Raw genomic sequence first — 20872 nt, 5'->3', positions numbered from 1 at the left:
CAATACAAAATGTACAAGTGATATATTAAAATCATCTTTCCAGCTTGAATTTCAATGATGCATTGGGGCAATGATTTTGTGAGAAACATCTTTACCCTTAAATAAAGATTTTCTTAATTCCTTACCTGTGTGCTAATTAGATATCACCTTGTTTTCACATTAAACAGACTTCCACATGAGAAAGCAGCAAGGATGCAGTGGCGTTAATGTTTCCTGGTGTCAACCTGTATTATTTCAGTAGATATTGAAATGAGGATGCATCTTGCTGCCTTTCCAATGAAGCAAGTTTAATTTAGTAATAGGTGAAAAACCATCCCTACAAATATGTTAATCAGATACTTGGCTTTGTGGACACTTTTCAGAGAACAAATTAGTTAGCATAAAAATAAAGCCAGAAAATGAAGAGCTGTTTAATCACTCAATTGGATTTTTCTGCCAGCATATTTCTTTTTCTCTGCAACCCACTGCTAAATTGTGCTTCCTAGCTGTTTTTATAAAATCACTGAATCAAATCTAACTCTGATTACATCAGAGAAGGCCAGGTACCCTACACCATAACAGGGGGTTTGAAATTTTGACTTGTCTGCTTAAAGATCACCAAAATCTGATAACAAGGTCAATTAAGTCCCTGGGTGGGATTGAACCACCAACCTTTTGGTTAATAGCCTTACACACTAACTGATTGCGCCACAGCGACACTTTGCAAAAGTACTTACTGACAAAGGCTAATAAGCATTCATCTAGAACGATTCCTAGAAACATTTTAAAAAGTCAATAATGTGGAGAGTTTTTGTAAGATGTTTCTTCCATCAACCAATGAAGAAACACATTGGTACTTTCCCATGATGAGTGAGTGCTTCAGGATCTCTTGCACTTACATGTGCAGCAGAGTACTGTAATGGAAGCATGCTGGGTCCATAACCCAGAGGTAGGCAGATTGAAACTATCCTCTGCTATATGCATTTTTTTTTGTTCATTAAAGTAATCCAAAACTGGGATTGATATTTTAGCTTTTATTTTTACTTAAAGTACAATAACTTTTACCATTTTAATTTGTTTTAATAGTATATTGACAGTATTGTTTTCTTTCAAAAATCCAATTAATTTTCTTTACCCGATTATTAAAATGGTAACTGACAAAAACAAACTACATTGTCACCAGAAGAGCAATACAAAATGTACAAGTGATATATTAAAATCATCTTTCCAGCTTGAATTTCAATGATGCATTGGGGCAACGATTTTGTGAGAAACATCTTCACCCTTAAATAAAGATTTTCTTAATTCCTTACCTGTTTGCTAATTAGATATCACCTTGTTTTCACATTAAACAGACTTCCACATGAGAAAGCAGCAAGGATGCAGTGGCGTTAATGTTTCCTGGTGTCAACCTGTATTATTTCAGTAGATATTGAAATGAGGATGCATCTTGCTGCCTTTCCAATGAAGCAAGTTTAATTTAGTAATAGGTGAAAAACCATCCCTACAAAGGTGTTAATCAGAGACTTGGCTTTGTGGACACTTTTCAGAGAACAAATTTGTTAGCATAAAAATAAAGCCAGAAAATGAAGAGCTGTTTAATCACTCAATTGGATTTTTTTGATAGCATATTTCTTTTTCTCTGCAACCCACTGCTAAATTGTGCTTCCTAGCTGTTTTTATAAAATCACTGAATCAAATCTAACTCTGATTACATCAGAGAAGGCCAGGTACCCTACACCATAACAGGGGTTTTCGAAATTTTGACTTGTCTACTTAAAGATCAACAAAATCTGATAACAAGGTCAATAATGTCCCTGGGTGGGATTGAACCACCAACCTTTTGGTTAATAGCTGTACACACTAACTGATTGCGCCACAGCGACACTTTGCAAAAGTACATACTGACAAAGGCTAATAAGCATTCATCTAGAACGTTTCCTATAAAAACTTTAAATAGTCAATAATCTGGAGAGTTTTTGTAAGATGTTTCTTCCATCAACCAATGAAGAAACACATTGGTACTTTCCCATGATGAGTGAGTGCTTCAGGATCTCTTGCATTTACATGTGCAGCAGAGTACTGTTATGAAAGCATGCTGGGTCCATAACCCAGAGGTAGGCAGATTGAAACTATCCTCTGCTATATGCATTTTTTTTTTGTTAATTAAAGTAATCCAAAACTGGGATTGATATTTTTGCTCTTTTATTTTTACTTAAAGTACAATAACTTTTACCATTTTAATTTGTTTTAATAGTATATTGACAGTATTGTTTTCTTTCAAAAATCCAATTAATTTTCTTTACCCGATTATTAAAATGGTAATTGACAAAAACAAACTACATTGTCACCAGAAGAGCAATACAAAATGTACAAGTGATATATTAAAATCATCTTTCCAGCTTGAATTTCAATGATGCATTGGGGCAACGATTTTGTGAGAAACATCTTCACCCTTAAATAAAGATTTTCTTAATTCCTTACCTGTGTGCTAATTAGATATCACTTTGTTTTCACATTAAACAGACTTCCACATGAGAAAACAGCAAAGATGCAGTGGCGTTAATGTTTCCTGGTGTCAACCTGTATTATTTCCGTAGATATTGAAATGAGGATGCATCTTGCTGCCTTTCCAATGAAGCAAGTTTAATTTAGTAATAGGTGAAAAACCATCCCTACAAAGATGTTAATCAGATACTTGGCTTTGTGGACACTTTTCAGAGAACAAATTTGTTATCATAAAAATAAAGCCAGAAAATGAAGAGCTGTTTAATCACTCAATTGGATTTTTCTGCCAGCATTTTTCTTTTTCTCTGCAACCCACTGCTAAATTGTGCTTCCTAGCTGTTTTTTTTATAAAATCACTTAATCAAATCTAACTCTGATTACATCAGAGAAGGCCAGGTACCCTACACCATAAGAGGGGTTTTGCAATTTTGACTTGTCTACTTAAATATTACCAAAATCTGATCACAATGTCAATTACGTCCCTGGGTGGGATTGAACCACCAACCTTCTGATTAATAGCTGAACACACTAACCGATTGCGCCACAGAGACACTTTGCAAAAAGTACATACTGACAAAGACTAATAAGCATTCATCTAGAACATTTCCTAGAAAAACTTTAAAAAGTCAATAATCTGGAGAGTTTTTGTAAGATGTTTCTTCCAGCAACCAATGAAGAAACACATTGGTACTTTCGCATGATGAGTGAGTGCTTCAGGATCTCTTGCACTTACATGTGCAGCAGAGTACTGCACTGGAAGCATGCTGGGCCCATAACCCAGAGGTAGGCAGATTGAAACTATCCTTTGCTATATGCATTTTTTTTTGTTCATTAAAGTAATCCAAAACTGGGATTGATATTTTAGCTTTTATTTTTACTTAAAGTACAATAACTTTTACCATTTTAATTTGTTTTAATAGTATATTGACAGTATTGTTTTCTTTCAAAAATCCAATTAATTTTCTTTACCCGATTTTTAAAATGGTAATTGACAAAAACAAACTACATTGTCACCAGAAGAGCAATACAAAATGTACAAGTGATATATTAAAATCATCTTTCCAGCTTGAATTTCAATGATGCATTGGGGCAACGATTTTGTGAGAAACATCTTCACCCTTAAATAAAGATTTTCTTAATTCCTTACATGTGTGCTAATTAGATATCACCTTGTTTTCACATTAAACAGACTTCCACATGAGAAAACAGCAAAGATGCAGTGGCGTTAATGTTTCATGGTGTCAACCTGTATTATTTCCGTAGATATTGAAATGAGGATGCATCTTGCTGCCTTTCCAATGAAGCAAGTTTAATTTAGTAATAGGTGAAAAACCATCCCTACAAAGATGTTAATCAGATACTTGGCTTTGTGGACACTTTTCAGAGAACAAATTTGTTATCATAAAAATAAAGCCAGAAAATGAAGAGCTGTTTAATCACTCAATTGGATTTTTCTGCCAGCATTTTTCTTTTTCTCTGCAACCCACTGCTAAATTGTGCTTCCTAGCTGTTTTTTTTATAAAATCACTTAATCAAATCTAACTCTGATTACATCAGAGAAGGCCAGGTACCCTACACCATAAGAGAGGGTTTGCAATTTTGACTTGTCTACTTAAATATCACCAAAATCTGATCACAAGGTCAATTACGTCCCTGGGTGGGATTGAACCACCAACCTTTTGATTAATAGCTGAACACACTAACAGATTGCGCCACAGAGACACTTTGCAAAAAGTCCATACTGACAAAGACTAATAAGCATTCATCTAGAACGTTTCCTAGAAAAACTTTAAAAAGTCAATAATCTGGAGAGTTTTTGTAAGATGTTTCTTCCAGCAACCAATGAAGAAACACATTGGTACTTTCGCATGATGAGTGAGTGCTTCAGGATCTCTTGCACTTAAATGTGCAGCAGAGTACTGCAATGGAAGCATGCTGGGCCCATAACCCAGAGGTAGGCAGATTGAAACTATCCTTTGCTATATGCATTTTTTTTTGTTCATTAAAGTAATCCAAAACTGGGATTGATATTTTAGCTTTTATTTTTACTTAAAGTACAATAACTTTTACCATTTTAATTTGTTTTAATAGTATATTGACAGTATTGTTTTCTTTCAAAAATCCACTTAATTTTCTTTACCCTATTATTAAAATGGTAATTGACAAAAACAAACTACATTGTCACCAGAAGAGCAATACAAAATGTACAAGTGATACATTAAAATCATCTTTCCAGCTTGAATTTCAATGATGCATTGGGGCAACGATTATGTGAGAAACATCTTCACCCTTAAATAAAGATTTTCTTAATTCCTTACCTGTGTGCTAATTAGATATCACCTTGTTTTCACATTAAACAGACTTCCACATGAGAAAGCAGCAAGGATGCAGTGGCGTTAATGTTTCCTGGTGTCAACCTGTATTATTTCAGTAGATATTGAAATGAGGATGCATCTTGCTGCCTTTCCAATGAAGCAAGTTTAATTTAGTAATAGGTGAAAAACCATCCCTACAAATATGTTAATCAGATACTTGGCTTTGTGGACACTTTTCAGAGAACAAATTAGTTAGCATAAAAATAAAGCCAGAAAATGAAGAGCTGTTTAATCACTCAATTGGATTTTTCTGCCAGCATATTTCTTTTTCTCTGCAACCCACTGCTAAATTGTGCTTCCTAGCTGTTTTTATAAAATCACTGAATCAAATCTAACTCTGATTACATCAGAGAAGGCCAGGTACCCTACACCAGGCATTCCCAACCGCGGTCCTCAAGGCACACTAACAGTGCAGGTTTTAGTGATATCCAGGCTGCAGCACAGATGGTTAAATCAAAATAAGTGATCTACTAATTAAGTCACCTGTGCTGAAGCCTGGATATCACTAAAACATGCACTGTTAGTGTGCCTTGAGGACCGTGGTTGGGAAAGCCTGCCCTACACCATAACAGGGGGTTTGAAATTTTGACTTGTCTGCTTAAAGATCACCAAAATCTGATAACAAGGTCAATTAAGTCCCTGGGTGGGATTGAACCACCAACCTTTTGGTTAATAGCCTTACACACTAACTGATTGCGCCACAGCGACACTTTGCAAAAGTACTTACTGACAAAGGCTAATAAGCATTCATCTAGAACGATTCCTAGAAACATTTTAAAAAGTCAATAATGTGGAGAGTTTTTGTAAGATGTTTCTTCCATCAACCAATGAAGAAACACATTGGTACTTTCCCATGATGAGTGAGTGCTTCAGGATCTCTTGCACTTACATGTGCAGCAGAGTACTGTAATGGAAGCATGCTGGGTCCATAACCCAGAGGTAGGCAGATTGAAACTATCCTCTGCTATATGCATTTTTTTTTGTTCATTAAAGTAATCCAAAACTGGGATTGATATTTTAGCTTTTATTTTTACTTAAAGTACAATAACTTTTACCATTTTAATTTGTTTTAATAGTATATTGACAGTATTGTTTTCTTTCAAAAATCCAATTAATTTTCTTTACCCGATTATTAAAATGGTAACTGACAAAAACAAACTACATTGTCACCAGAAGAGCAATACAAAATGTACAAGTGATATATTAAAATCATCTTTCCAGCTTGAATTTCAATGATGCATTGGGGCAACGATTTTGTGAGAAACATCTTCACCCTTAAATAAAGATTTTCTTAATTCCTTACCTGTTTGCTAATTAGATATCACCTTGTTTTCACATTAAACAGACTTCCACATGAGAAAGCAGCAAGGATGCAGTGGCGTTAATGTTTCCTGGTGTCAACCTGTATTATTTCAGTAGATATTGAAATGAGGATGCATCTTGCTGCCTTTCCAATGAAGCAAGTTTAATTTAGTAATAGGTGAAAAACCATCCCTACAAAGGTGTTAATCAGAGACTTGGCTTTGTGGACACTTTTCAGAGAACAAATTTGTTAGCATAAAAATAAAGCCAGAAAATGAAGAGCTGTTTAATCACTCAATTGGATTTTTTTGATAGCATATTTCTTTTTCTCTGCAACCCACTGCTAAATTGTGCTTCCTAGCTGTTTTTATAAAATCACTGAATCAAATCTAACTCTGATTACATCAGAGAAGGCCAGGTACCCTACACCATAACAGGGGTTTTCGAAATTTTGACTTGTCTACTTAAAGATCAACAAAATCTGATAACAAGGTCAATAATGTCCCTGGGTGGGATTGAACCACCAACCTTTTGGTTAATAGCTGTACACACTAACTGATTGCGCCACAGCGACACTTTGCAAAAGTACATACTGACAAAGGCTAATAAGCATTCATCTAGAACGTTTCCTATAAAAACTTTAAATAGTCAATAATCTGGAGAGTTTTTGTAAGATGTTTCTTCCATCAACCAATGAAGAAACACATTGGTACTTTCCCATGATGAGTGAGTGCTTCAGGATCTCTTGCATTTACATGTGCAGCAGAGTACTGTTATGAAAGCATGCTGGGTCCATAACCCAGAGGTAGGCAGATTGAAACTATCCTCTGCTATATGCATTTTTTTTTTGTTAATTAAAGTAATCCAAAACTGGGATTGATATTTTTGCTCTTTTATTTTTACTTAAAGTACAATAACTTTTACCATTTTAATTTGTTTTAATAGTATATTGACAGTATTGTTTTCTTTCAAAAATCCAATTAATTTTCTTTACCCGATTATTAAAATGGTAATTGACAAAAACAAACTACATTGTCACCAGAAGAGCAATACAAAATGTACAAGTGATATATTAAAATCATCTTTCCAGCTTGAATTTCAATGATGCATTGGGGCAACGATTTTGTGAGAAACATCTTCACCCTTAAATAAAGATTTTCTTAATTCCTTACCTGTGTGCTAATTAGATATCACTTTGTTTTCACATTAAACAGACTTCCACATGAGAAAACAGCAAAGATGCAGTGGCGTTAATGTTTCCTGGTGTCAACCTGTATTATTTCCGTAGATATTGAAATGAGGATGCATCTTGCTGCCTTTCCAATGAAGCAAGTTTAATTTAGTAATAGGTGAAAAACCATCCCTACAAAGATGTTAATCAGATACTTGGCTTTGTGGACACTTTTCAGAGAACAAATTTGTTATCATAAAAATAAAGCCAGAAAATGAAGAGCTGTTTAATCACTCAATTGGATTTTTCTGCCAGCATTTTTCTTTTTCTCTGCAACCCACTGCTAAATTGTGCTTCCTAGCTGTTTTTTTTATAAAATCACTTAATCAAATCTAACTCTGATTACATCAGAGAAGGCCAGGTACCCTACACCATAAGAGGGGTTTTGCAATTTTGACTTGTCTACTTAAATATTACCAAAATCTGATCACAATGTCAATTACGTCCCTGGGTGGGATTGAACCACCAACCTTCTGATTAATAGCTGAACACACTAACCGATTGCGCCACAGAGACACTTTGCAAAAAGTACATACTGACAAAGACTAATAAGCATTCATCTAGAACGTTTCCTAGAAAAACTTTAAAAAGTCAATAATCTGGAGAGTTTTTGTAAGATGTTTCTTCCAGCAACCAATGAAGAAACACATTGGTACTTTCGCATGATGAGTGAGTGCTTCAGGATCTCTTGCACTTACATGTGCAGCAGAGTACTGCACTGGAAGCATGCTGGGCCCATAACCCAGAGGTAGGCAGATTGAAACTATCCTTTGCTATATGCATTTTTTTTTTGTTCATTAAAGTAATCCAAAACTGGGATTGATATTTTAGCTTTTATTTTTACTTAAAGTACAATAACTTTTACCATTTTAATTTGTTTTAATAGTATATTGACAGTATTGTTTTCTTTCAAAAATCCAATTAATTTTCTTTACCCGATTTTTAAAATGGTAATTGACAAAAACAAACTACATTGTCACCAGAAGAGCAATACAAAATGTACAAGTGATATATTAAAATCATCTTTCCAGCTTGAATTTCAATGATGCATTGGGGCAACGATTTTGTGAGAAACATCTTCACCCTTAAATAAAGATTTTCTTAATTCCTTACCTGTGTGCTAATTAGATATCACCTTGTTTTCACATTAAACAGACTTCCACATGAGAAAACAGCAAAGATGCAGTGGCGTTAATGTTTCCTGGTGTCAACCTGTATTATTTCCGTAGATATTGAAATGAGGATGCATCTTGCTGCCTTTCCAATGAAGCAAGTTTAATTTAGTAATAGGTGAAAAACCATCCCTACAAAGATGTTAATCAGATACTTGGCTTTGTGGACACTTTTCAGAGAACAAATTTGTTATCATAAAAATAAAGCCAGAAAATGAAGAGCTGTTTAATCACTCAATTGGATTTTTCTGTCAGCATTTTTCTTTTTCTCTGCAACCCACTGCTAAATTGTGCTTCCTAGCTGTTTTTTTTATAAAATCACTTAATCAAATCTAACTCTGATTACATCAGAGAAGGCCAGGTACCCTACACCATAAGAGAGGGTATGCAATTTTGACTTGTCTACTTAAATATCACCAAAATCTGATCACAAGGTCAATTACGTCCCTGGGTGGGATTGAACCACCAACCTTTTGATTAATAGCTGAACACACTAACAGATTGCGCCACAGAGACACTTTGCAAAAAGTCCATACTGACAAAGACTAATAAGCATTCATCTAGAACGTTTCCTAGAAAAACTTTAAAAAGTCAATAATCTGGAGAGTTTTTGTAAGATGTTTCTTCCAGCAACCAATGAAGAAACACATTGGTACTTTCGCATGATGAGTGAGTGCTTCAGGATCTCTTGCACTTAAATGTGCAGCAGAGTACTGCAATGGAAGCATGCTGGGCCCATAACCCAGAGGTAGGCAGATTGAAACTATCCTTTGCTATATGCATTTTTTTTTGTTCATTAAAGTAATCCAAAACTGGGATTGATATTTTAGCTTTTATTTTTACTTAAAGTACAATAACTTTTACCATTTTAATTTGTTTTAATAGTATATTGACAGTATTGTTTTCTTTCAAAAATCCACTTAATTTTCTTTACCCTATTATTAAAATGGTAATTGACAAAAACAAACTACATTGTCACCAGAAGAGCAATACAAAATGTACAAGTGATACATTAAAATCATCTTTCCAGCTTGAATTTCAATGATGCATTGGGGCAACGATTATGTGAGAAACATCTTCACCCTTAAATAAAGATTTTCTTAATTCCTTACCTGTGTGCTAATTAGATATCACCTTGTTTTCACATTAAACAGACTTCCACATGAGAAAGCAGCAAGGATGCAGTGGCGTTAATGTTTCCTGGTGTCAACCTGTATTATTTCAGTAGATATTGAAATGAGGATGCATCTTGCTGCCTTTCCAATGAAGCAAGTTTAATTTAGTAATAGATGAAAAACCATCCCTACAAATATGTTAATCAGATACTTGGCTTTGTGGACACTTTTCAGAGAACAAATTAGTTAGCATAAAAATAAAGCCAGAAAATGAAGAGCTGTTTAATCACTCAATTGGATTTTTCTGCCAGCATATTTCTTTTTCTCTGCAACCCACTGCTAAATTGTGCTTCCTAGCTGTTTTTATAAAATCACTGAATCAAATCTAACTACATCAGAGAAGGCCAGGTAGCCTACACCATAACAGGGGGTTTGAAATTTTGACTTGTCTACTTAAAGATCACCAAAATCTGATAACAAGATCAATTAAGTCCCTGGGTGGGATTGAACCACCAACCTTTTGGTTAATAGCCTTACACACTAACTGATTGCGCCACAGCGACACTTTGCAAAAGTACATACTGACAAAGGCTAATAAGCATTCATCTAGAACGATTCCTAGAAACATTTTAAAAAGTCAATAATGTGGAGAGTTTTTGTAAGATGTTTCTTCCATCAACCAATGAAGAAACACATTGGTACTTTCCCATGATGAGTGAGTGCTTCAGGATCTTCTGCACTTACATGTGCAGCAGAGTACTGTAATGGAAGCATGCTGGGTCCATAACCCAGAGGTAGGCAGATTGAAACTATCCTCTGCTATATGCATTTTTTTTTTGTTAATTAACGTAATCCAAAACTGGGATTGATATTTTTGCTCTTTTATTTTTACTTAAAGTACAATAACTTTTACCATTTTAATTTGTTTTAATAGTATATTGACAGTATTGTTTTCTTTCAAAAATCCACTTAATTTTCTTTACCCGATTATTAAAATGGTAATTGACAAAAACAAACTACATTGTCACCAGAAGAGCAATACAAAATGTACAAGTGATATATTAAAATCATCTTTCCAGCTTGAATTTCAATGATGCATTGGGGCAACGATTTTGTGAGAAACATCTTCACCCTTAAATAAAGATTTTCTTAATTCCTTACCTGTGTGCTAATTAGATATCACCTTGTTTTCACATTAAACAGACTTCCACATGAGAAAACAGTAAAGATGCAGTGGCGTTAATGTTTCCTGGTGTCAACCTGTATTATTTCCGTAGATATTGAAATGAGGATGCATCTTGCTGCCTTTCCAATGAAGCAAGTTTAATTTAGTAATAGGTGAAAAACCATCCCTACAAAGATGTTAATCAGATATTTGGCTTTGTGGACACTTTTCAGAGAACAAATTTGTTATCATAAAAATAAAGCCAGAATATGAAGAGCTGTTTAATCACTCAATTGGATTTTTCTGCCAGCATTATTCTTTTTCTCTGCAACCCACTGCTAAATTGTGCTTCCTAGCTGTTTTTTAATAAAATCACTTAATCAAATCTAACCCTGATTACATCAGAGAAGGCCAGGTACCCTACACCATAAGAGGGGTTTTGCAATTTTGACTTGTCTACTTAAATATCACCAAAATCTGATCACAAGGTCAATTATGTCCCTGGGAGGGATTGAACCACCAACCTTTTGATTAATAGCTGAACACACTAACCGATTGCGCCACAGAGACACTTCGCAAAAAGTACATACTGACAAAGACTAATAAGCATTCATCTAGAACGTTTCCTAGAAAAACTTTAAAAAATCAATAATCTGGAGAGTTTTTGTAAGATGTTTCTTCCAGCAACCAATGAAGAAACACATTGGTACTTTCGCATGATGAGTGAGTGCTTCAGGATCTCTTGCACTTACATGTGCAGCAGAGTACTGCAATGAAAGCATGCTGGGCCCATAACCCAGAGGTAGGCAGATTGAAACTATCCTCTGCTATATGCATTTTTTATTGTTAATTAAAGTAATCCAAAACTGGGATTGATATTTTTGCTCTTTTATTTTTACTTAAAGTACAATAACTTTTACCATTTTAATTTGTTTTAATAGTATATTGACAGTATTGTTTTCTTTCAAAAATCCACTTAATTTTCTTTACCCTATTATTATAATGGTAATTGACAAAAACAAACTACATTGTCACCAGAAGAGCAATACAAAATGTACAAGTGATATATTAAAATCATCTTTCCAGCTTGAATTTCAATGATGCATTGGGGCAACGATTTTGTGAGAAACACCTTCACCCTTAAATAAAGATTTTCTTAATTCCTTACCTGTGTGCTAATTAGATATCACCTTGTTTTCACATTAAACAGACTTCCACATGCGAAAGCAGCAAGGATGCAGTGGCGTTAATGTTTCCTGGTGTCAACCTGTATTATTTCAGTAGACATTGAAATGAGGATGCATCTTGCTGCCTTTCCAATGAAGCAAGTTTAATTTAGTAATAGGTGAAAAACCATCCCTACAAAGATGTTAATCAGAGACTTGGCTTTGTGGACACTTTTCAGAGAACAAATTTGTTAGCATAAAAATAAAGCCAGAAAATGAAGAGCTGTTTAATCACTCAATTGGATTTTTTTGCCAGCATATTTCTTTTTCTCTGCAACTCACTGCTAAATTGTGCTTCCTAGCTGTTTTTATAAAATCACTAAATCAAATCTAACTCTGATTACATCAGAGAAGGCCAGGTACCCTACACCATAACAGGGGGTTTGAAATTTTGACTTGTCTACTTAAAGATCACCAAAATCTGATAACAAGGTCAATTAAGTCCCTGGGTGGGATTGAACCACCAACCTTTTGGTTAATAGCCTTACACACTAACTGATTGCGCCACAGCGACACTTTGCAAAAGTACATACTGACAAAGACTAATAAGCATTCATCTAGAACGATTCCTAGAAACATTTTAAAAAGTCAATAATGTGGAGAGTTTTTGTAAGATGTTTCTTCCATCAACCAATGAAGAAACACATTGGTACTTTCCCATGATGAGTGAGTGCTTCAGGATCTCTTGCACTTACATGTGCAGCAGAGTACTGTAATGGAAGCATGCTGGGTCCATAACCCAGAGGTAGGCAGATTGAAACTATCCTCTGCTATATGCATTTTTTTTGTTAATTAAAGTAATCCAAAACTGGGATTGATATTTTTGCTCTTTTATTTTTACTTAAAGTACAATAACTTTTACCATTTTAATTTGTTTTAATAGTATATTGACAGTATTGTTTTCTTTCAAAAATCCAATTAATTTTCTTTACCCGATTATTAAAATGGTAATTGACAAAAGCAAACTACATTGTCACCAGAAGAGCAATACAAAATGTACAAGTGATATATTAAAATCATCTTTCCAGCTTGAATTTCAATGATGCATTGGGGCAACGATTTTGTGAGAAAAATCTTCACCCTTAAATAAAGATTTTCTTAATTCCTTACCTGTGTGCTAATTAGATATCACCTTGTTTTCACATTAAACAGACTTCCACATGAGAAAGCAGCAAGGATGCAGTGGCGTTAATGTTTCCTGGTGTCAACCTGTATTATTTCAGTAGATATTGAAATGAGGATGCATCTTGCTGCCTTTCCAATGAAGCAAGTTTAATTTAGTAATAGGTGAAAAACCATCCAAGAGCTGTTTAATCACTCAATTGGATTTTTTTTGCCAGCATATTTCTTTTTCTTTGCAACCCACTGCTAAATTGTGCTTCCTAGCTGTTTTTATAAAATCACTGAATCAAATCTAACTCTGATTACATCAGAGAAGTCTAAATACCTAACACCATAACAGGGGGTTTGAAATTTTGACTTGTCTACTTAAAGATCACCAAAATCTGATAACAAAGTCAATTACATCCCTGGGTGGGATTGAACCACCAACCTTTTGGTTAATAGCCATACACACTAACTGATTGCGCCACAGCGACACTTTGCAAAATTACATACTGACAAAGGCTAATAAACAATCATCTAGAACGTTTCCTAGAAAAACTTTAAAAAGTCAATAATCTGGAGTGTTTTTGTAAGATGTTTCTGCCATCAACCAATGAAGAAACACATTGGTACTTTCCCATGATGAGTGAGTGCTTCAGGATCTCTTGCACTTACATGTGCAGCAGAGTACTGCAATGGAAGCATGCTGGGCCCATAACCCAGAGGTAGAAAGATTGAAACTATCCTCTGCTATATGCATTTTTTTTGTTAATTAAAGTAATCCAAAACTGGGATTGATATTTTTGCTCTTTTATTTTTACTTAAAGTACAATAACTTTTACCATTTTAATTTGTTTTAATAGTATATTGACAGTATTGTTTTCTTTCAAAAATTCACTTAATTTTCTTTTCTGTGTGCTAATTAGATATCACCTTGTTTTCACATTAAATAGACTTCCACATGAGAAAGCAGCAAGGATGCAGTGGCGTTAATGTTTCCTGGTGGTAGTGGGGTACTGTGTTTGTGCTTTCCTCTGGTCAGCTCTGGTAAAAGTCAGATTTCTTTGTCTCAGATCTTCCTCTAGCCTTGTTCTTCTTTCGAGAGTTCCCTTGTGCTGCCTCAGTTGGATCTCCTTCACTTGACAGGGGGGTACCCGAGCAGCGACCCTCCCCAGCACTAGCCCAACTCCTACTTACCTGCCAGGTGAGATACTATGATCAGGAAGGTGCTTCTCCCAGGGAAAGGCTCACCCATTGCAATCTGGGTGTGCTGCTCCTGCGATTTCCCCAAATGTGGGAAACTTGACTGCATAATTTGTGTTTCCCCTGGTCGGCTCTCGTATAATTCAGATCTCTTTGTCTCAGGTCTCTCTCCAGCCTAGTTTGCTGTCTGTTTCCACTTCTCTTTTCTTAAACCGCTCCCTTCTATGCCCTTGTGCACCTTAATTAAATCTAACTCTGATTACGTCAGAGAAGGCCAGGTACCCTACACCATAAGAGGGGGTTTGAAATTTTGACTTGTCTACTTAAAGATCACCAAAATCTGATCACAAGGTCAATTACATCACTGGGTGGGAACCTTTTGGTTAATAGCCCATGTAAGTGCAAGAGATCCTGAAGCACTCACTCATCATGGGAATGTACCAATGTGTTTCTTACAAAAATTCTCCAGATTATTGACTTTTTAAAGTTTTTCTAGGAAACGTTCTAGATGAATGCTTATTAGCCTTTGTCAGTATGTACTTTTGCGAAGTGTCGCTGTGGCGCAATCAGTTAGTGTGTATGGCTATTAACCTAAAGGTTGGTGATTCAATCCCACCCAGGGACGTAATAGACCTTGTTATCAGATTTTGGTGATCTTTAAGTAGACAAGTCAAAATTTCAAACCCCCTCTTATGGTGTAGGGTACCCGGCCTTCTCTGATGTAATCAGAATTAGATTTGATTAAGTGATTTTATAAAAAACAGCTAGGAAGCACAATTTAGCAGTGGGTTGCAGAGAAAAAAAATTATGCTGGCAGAAAAGTCCAATTGAGTGATTAAACAGCTCTTCATTTTCTGATTTTATGTTTATGCTAACAAATTTGCTCTCTGAAAAGTGTCCACAAAGCCAAGTCTCTGATTAACACCTTTGTAGGAATGGTTTTTCACCTATTACTGAATTAAACTTGCTTCATTGGAAAGGCAGCAAGATGCATCCTCATTTCAATATCTACTGAAATAATACAGGTTGACACCAGGAAACATAAACGTCACTGCATCCTTGCTGCTTCCTCATGGGGAAGTCTGTTTAATGTGAAAACAAGGTGATATCTAATCAGCACACAGGTAAGGAATTAAGAAAATCTTTCTTTATGGGTGAAGATGTTTCTCACAAAATTGTTGCACCAAGGCATCATTGAAATTCAAGCTGGAAAGATGATTTTAATATATCACTTGTACATTTTGTACTGCTCTTCTGGTGACAATGTAGATTGTTTTTGTCAATTACCATTTTAATAATCGGGTAAAGAAAATTAATTGGATTTTTGAAAGAAAACAATACTGTCAATATACTATTAAAACAAATTAAAATGGTAAAAGTTATTGTACTTTAAGTAAAAATAAAAGAGCAAAAATATCAATCCCAGTTTTGGATTACTTTAATTAATAAAAACAATGCATATAGCAGAGGATAGTTTCAATCTGCCTACCTCTGGGTTATGGACCCAGCATGCTTCCATTACAGTACTCTGCTGCACATGTAAGTGCAAGAGATCCTGAAGCACTCACATATCATAGGAAAGTACCAATGTGTTTCTTCATTGGTTGATGGAAGAAACATCTTACAAAAACTCTCCACATTATTGACTTTTTAAAATGTTTCTAGGAAACGTTCTAGATGAATGCTTATTAGCCTTTGTCAGTATGTACTTTTGAAAAGTGTCGCTGTGGCGCAATCAGTTAGTGTATAAGGCTATTAACCAAAAGGTTGGTGGTTCAATCCCACCCAGGGACGTAATTGACCTTGTTATCAGATTTCGGTGATCTTTAAGTAGACAAGTCAAAATTTCAAACCCCCTCTTATGGTGTAGGGTACCTGGCCTTCTCTGATGTAATCAGAGTTAGATTTGATTCAGTGATTTTATAAAAAAAACAGCTAGGAAGCACAATTTAGCAGTGGGTTGCAGAGAAAAAGAAAAATGCTGGCAGAAAAATCCAATTGAGTGATTAAACAGCTCTTCATTTTCTGGCTTTATTTTTATGCTAACAAATTTGTTCTCTGAAAAGTGTCCACAAAGCCAAGTCTCTGATTAACACCTTTGTAGGGATGGTTTTTAACCTATTACTAAATTAAACTTGCTTCATTGGAAAGGCAGCAAGATGCATCCTCATTTCAATGTCTACTGAAATAATACAGGTTGACACCAGGAAACATTAACGCCACTGCATCCTTGCTGCTTTCTCATGTGAAAGTCTGTTTAATGTGAAAACAAGGTGATATCTAATTAGCACACAGGTAGGGAATTAAGAAAATCTTTATTTAAGGGTGAAGATGTTTCTCACAAAATCGTTACCTCAATGCATCATTGAAATTCAAGCTGAAAAGATGATTTTAATATATCACTTGTACATTTTGTATTGCTCTTCTGGTGACAATGTAGTTTGTTTTTGTCAATTACCATTTTAATAATAGGGTAAAGAAAATTAAGTGGATTTTTGAAAGAAAACAATACTGTCAATATATTATTAAAACAAATTAAAACAGTAAAAGTTATTGTACTTTAAGTAAAAATAAAAGAGCCAAAATATCAATCCCAGTTTTGGATTACTTTAATTAACAAAAAAAATGCATATAGCAGAGGACAGTTGCAATCTGCCTACCTCTGGGTTATAGGCCCAGCATGCTTCCATTGTAGTCCTTTGCTGCACATGTAAGTGCAAGAGATCCTGAAGCACTCACTCATCATGGGAAAGTACCAATGTGTTTCTTCATTGGTTGATGGAAGGAACATCTTACAAAAACTCTCCAGATTATTGACTTTTTAAAGTTTTTCTAGGAAACGTTCTAGATGAATGCTTATTAACCTTTGTCAGTATGTACTTTTGCAAAGTGTCTCTGAGGCGCAAACAGTTAGCGTGTTCAGTTGTTAACCAAAAGGTTGGTGGTTCAATCCCACCTAGGGACGTAATTGACCTCGTTATCAGATTTTGGTGATCTTTAAGTAGACAAGTAAAAATTTCAAACCACCTCTTATGGTGTAGGGTACCTGGCCTTCTCTGATGTAATCAGAGTTAGATTTGATTAAGTGATTTTATAAAAAAAACAGCCACGAAGCACAATTTAGCAGTGGGTTGCAGAGAAAAAGAAATATGCTGGCAGAAAAATCCAATTGAGTGATTAAACAGCTCTTCATTATCTGGCTTTATTTTTATGCTAACAAATTTGTGCTCTGAAAAGTGTCCACAAAGCCAAGTATCTGATTAACACCTTTGTAGGGATGGTTTTTCACCTATTATTAAATTAAACTTGCTTCATTGGAAAGGCAGCAAGTGATGTCATCCAAGCAGTGGGTCAAAGTTGGCTTCAAACCTCGTCTGCTTATGAAAAGAGAAAAGGGGTATGCAGGGCATGGCGGCCTTTTGCGGTGCTTGGATGACCCCTAGTTCGCATTAGATAATGCAGTCGAGTTTCCCACATTTGGGGAAATCACAGGGGTCAGCATACCCAGAATGCAATGAATGAACCGCACCCTGGGAGAACAGTCTTCATGACCATGGTATCTCCTATGCAAAATAAGTATGATTTGGGATAGGGCTGGGGAGGGCCGCTGCTCAGGCACATCTCTGTCAAGTAAAGGAGATTCAACTGAGGCAGCACAAGGGAACTCTCATCTGGGGACAACAACTGCAGGGAGAACACATATTTTCAGATGAACATGGGAGGGCAGAAGGCTGCCTAATACTGAAGCACCCCCAAACAACAAACCAAATGCAACAACTAGTGCAAGCATTCCTGGGGGAAGGCCTGCAGCAGATGGATTTGCATATGGCGATGTCATCCAAGCAGTGGGTCAAAGTTGGCTTCAACCCTCGTCTGCATATGAAAAGAGAAAAGGGGCGTGCAGGGCATGGCGGCCTTTTGCGGCACTTGGATGACCCCTAGTTTGCATTAAACACCTCCACCCTCCGTCGGTGTGGGGCTCATGTTGGCTATGCCCCAGCCCCTGAAGCATTCAAGCTGATTTCTTGCAGCAGCTGGGCACTGTAACAGCTCCAGAGCTGCTCTGTAAGGCAAGTAAAAGGGTGTGGGCCCTGCAGCACTACCTGTAGTTCGCATTGTGCGAGACCCCTAGTTCGCATTAAACACCCCCACCCTCCTTCGGTGTGGGGCTCATGTTGGCCATGCCCCAGCCCCTGAAGCATTCACGCTGATTTCTTGCAGCAGCTGGGCACTGTAACAGCTCAAGAGCTGCTCTGTAAGGCAAGTAAAAGGGTGTGGGCCCTGCAGCACTACCTGTAGTTTGCATTGTGCATTGGAAGGCACAAAGTAAGCAGACGGGAGGAGAAGTCAGGATAGTGCACAAGGGTATAGACGGGAGGGGCTCAAGAAAAAAGAAGTGGAAACAGACAGCAAACTAGGCTTCCAATGCACAATGCAAACTACAGGTAGTGCTGCAGGGCCCACACCCTTTTACTTGCCTTACAGAGCAGCTCTGGAGCTGTTTAATCACTCAATTGGATTTTTCTGCCAGCATAATTTTTCTCTTACGTCCTAGAGGATGCTGGGGACTCCGTAAGGACCATGGGGGATAGACGGGCTCCGCAGGAGACATGGGCACTTAAAGAAAGACTTTAGATCTGGGTGTGCACTGGCTCCTCCCTCTATGCCCCTCCTCCAGACCTCAGTTTACTACTGTGCCCAGAGGAGACTGGGTGCTTTTCAGGGAGCTCTCCTGAGTTTCCTGACAGAAAGTATATTTGTTAGATTTTTTTATTTTCAGGGAGCCTGCTGGCAACAGACTCCCTGCATCGAGGGGCGGAGGGGAGAGATGCACACCTACTTCTGTGAGTTGATAGGCTCTGCTTCTTAGGCTACTGTACAGCATTAGCTCCAGAGGGATCGGTACGCAGGTCTCACCCTCGCCGTCCGTCCCAGAGCCGCGCCGCCGTCCCCCTCGCAGAGCCGGAAGATAGAAGCCGGGTGAGTATGAGAAGAAAAGAAGACTTCAGAGGCGGCGGAAGACTTCATGATCTTCACTGAGGTAACGCACAGCAGTAAAGCTGTGCTCCATTGCTCCCATACACCTCACACACGGCAGTCAGTGTAAGGGTGAAGGGCTCAGGGGGGACGCCCTGGGCAGCAATATAGACCTCTCTTTGGCAAAATAAATATATATGCAGCTAGGCACTGTATATATATATATAAGAGCCCCCGCCATTTTTTTACTATATTTGAGCGGGACAGAAGCCCGTCGCTGAGGGGGTGGTGCTTCTCCCTCAGCACTCACCAGCACCATTTTCTCCACAGCACCGCTGAGGGGAAGCTCCACGGACTCTCCCCTGCTTATACCACGGTAGAAAGAGGGTCTTAAAGAAGAGGGGGGCACATAATTAGGCGCATATATATATGGAAATACAGCGCTACTGGGTAAACATAAAATTATTGTGTTTTTTTCCTGGGTCATATAGCGCTGGGGTGTGTGCTGGCATACTCTCTCTCTCTGTCTCTCCAAAGGGCCTTGTTGGGGAACTGTCCTCAGATAAGAGGATTCCCTGAGTGTATGGTGTGTCGGTACACGTGTGTCGACATGTCTGAGGTAGAAGGCTCTCCTAGAGAGGAGCAGGAGCAAATTAATGTGGTGTCTCCATCGACAACGCCGACACCTGACTGAATGGATATGTGAAATGTTTTAAGTGCTAATGTAAACTTATTACACAAGAGATTAGACAAAGCTGAAGCTAGGGAACAGTCAGGGAGTCAACCCATGCCTGTCCCTATGTCGCAGGGACCTTCGGGGTCTCAAAAGCGCCCACTATCCCAAATAGTTGACACAGATACCGACACGGATTCTGACTCCAGTGTCGACTACGATGATGCAAAGTTACAGCCAAAATTGGCTAAATGTATTCGATATATGATTATTGCAATAAAAGATGTTTTGCACATCACAGAGTCCCCTGTCCCTGACACGAGGGTACACATCTATAAGGGAAAGAAACCTGAGATAACCTTTCCCCCCTCACATGAGTTGAACGAATTATGTGAAAAAGCTTGGGAATCTCCAGACAAAAAGCTGCAGATTCCCAAAAGGATTCTTATGGCGTATCCTTTCCCGCCAATGGACAGGATACGGTGGGAATCCTCCCCTAGAGTGGATAAAGCATTGACACGCTTATCCAAAAAGGTAGCGCTGCCATCCCAGGATACGGCTACCATCAGGGACCATGCTGACCGCAAGCAGGAGGTTACCCTAAAGTCCATTTACACACATTCTGGTACCTTACTCAGACCGGCAATTGCGTCGGCCGGGGTTGTAGCGCGGTGGCAGCATGGACAGATACCTTATCAGCAGAGATTGAGACCCTAGATAAGGATGCTATGTTATTGACCATAGGGCATATAAAAGATGCTGTCCTATATATAAGAGATGCTCAAAGTGACATTAGTCTACTGGGTTCTAGAATAAACGCTATGTCAATTTCTGCTAGACGA

General features: G+C 37.3%; 1 non-coding gene and 1 pseudogene across 1 annotated transcript; one reads left to right on the top strand and one right to left on the bottom strand.

Moving 5' to 3' along the window:
- Nucleotides 1–14366: 14366 nt before the first annotated feature.
- On the top strand, nucleotides 14367–14529 carry LOC135006185 (U1 spliceosomal RNA). Its single transcript, XR_010206524.1, has one exon. It is a non-coding gene; the product is annotated as a U1 spliceosomal RNA (small nuclear RNA).
- A 3252-nt stretch (nucleotides 14530–17781) lies between these two features.
- Nucleotides 17782–17960, bottom strand: LOC135006186 (U1 spliceosomal RNA; annotated as a pseudogene).
- Nucleotides 17961–20872: the final 2912 nt, after the last annotated feature.

Source organism: Pseudophryne corroboree, unplaced genomic scaffold (assembly GCF_028390025.1).
Source record: "Pseudophryne corroboree isolate aPseCor3 unplaced genomic scaffold, aPseCor3.hap2 scaffold_2104, whole genome shotgun sequence".
In the NCBI taxonomy this organism is placed as follows: Eukaryota; Metazoa; Chordata; class Amphibia; order Anura; family Myobatrachidae; genus Pseudophryne; species Pseudophryne corroboree.
This window is presented reverse-complemented; position numbering and strand designations above follow the sequence as displayed.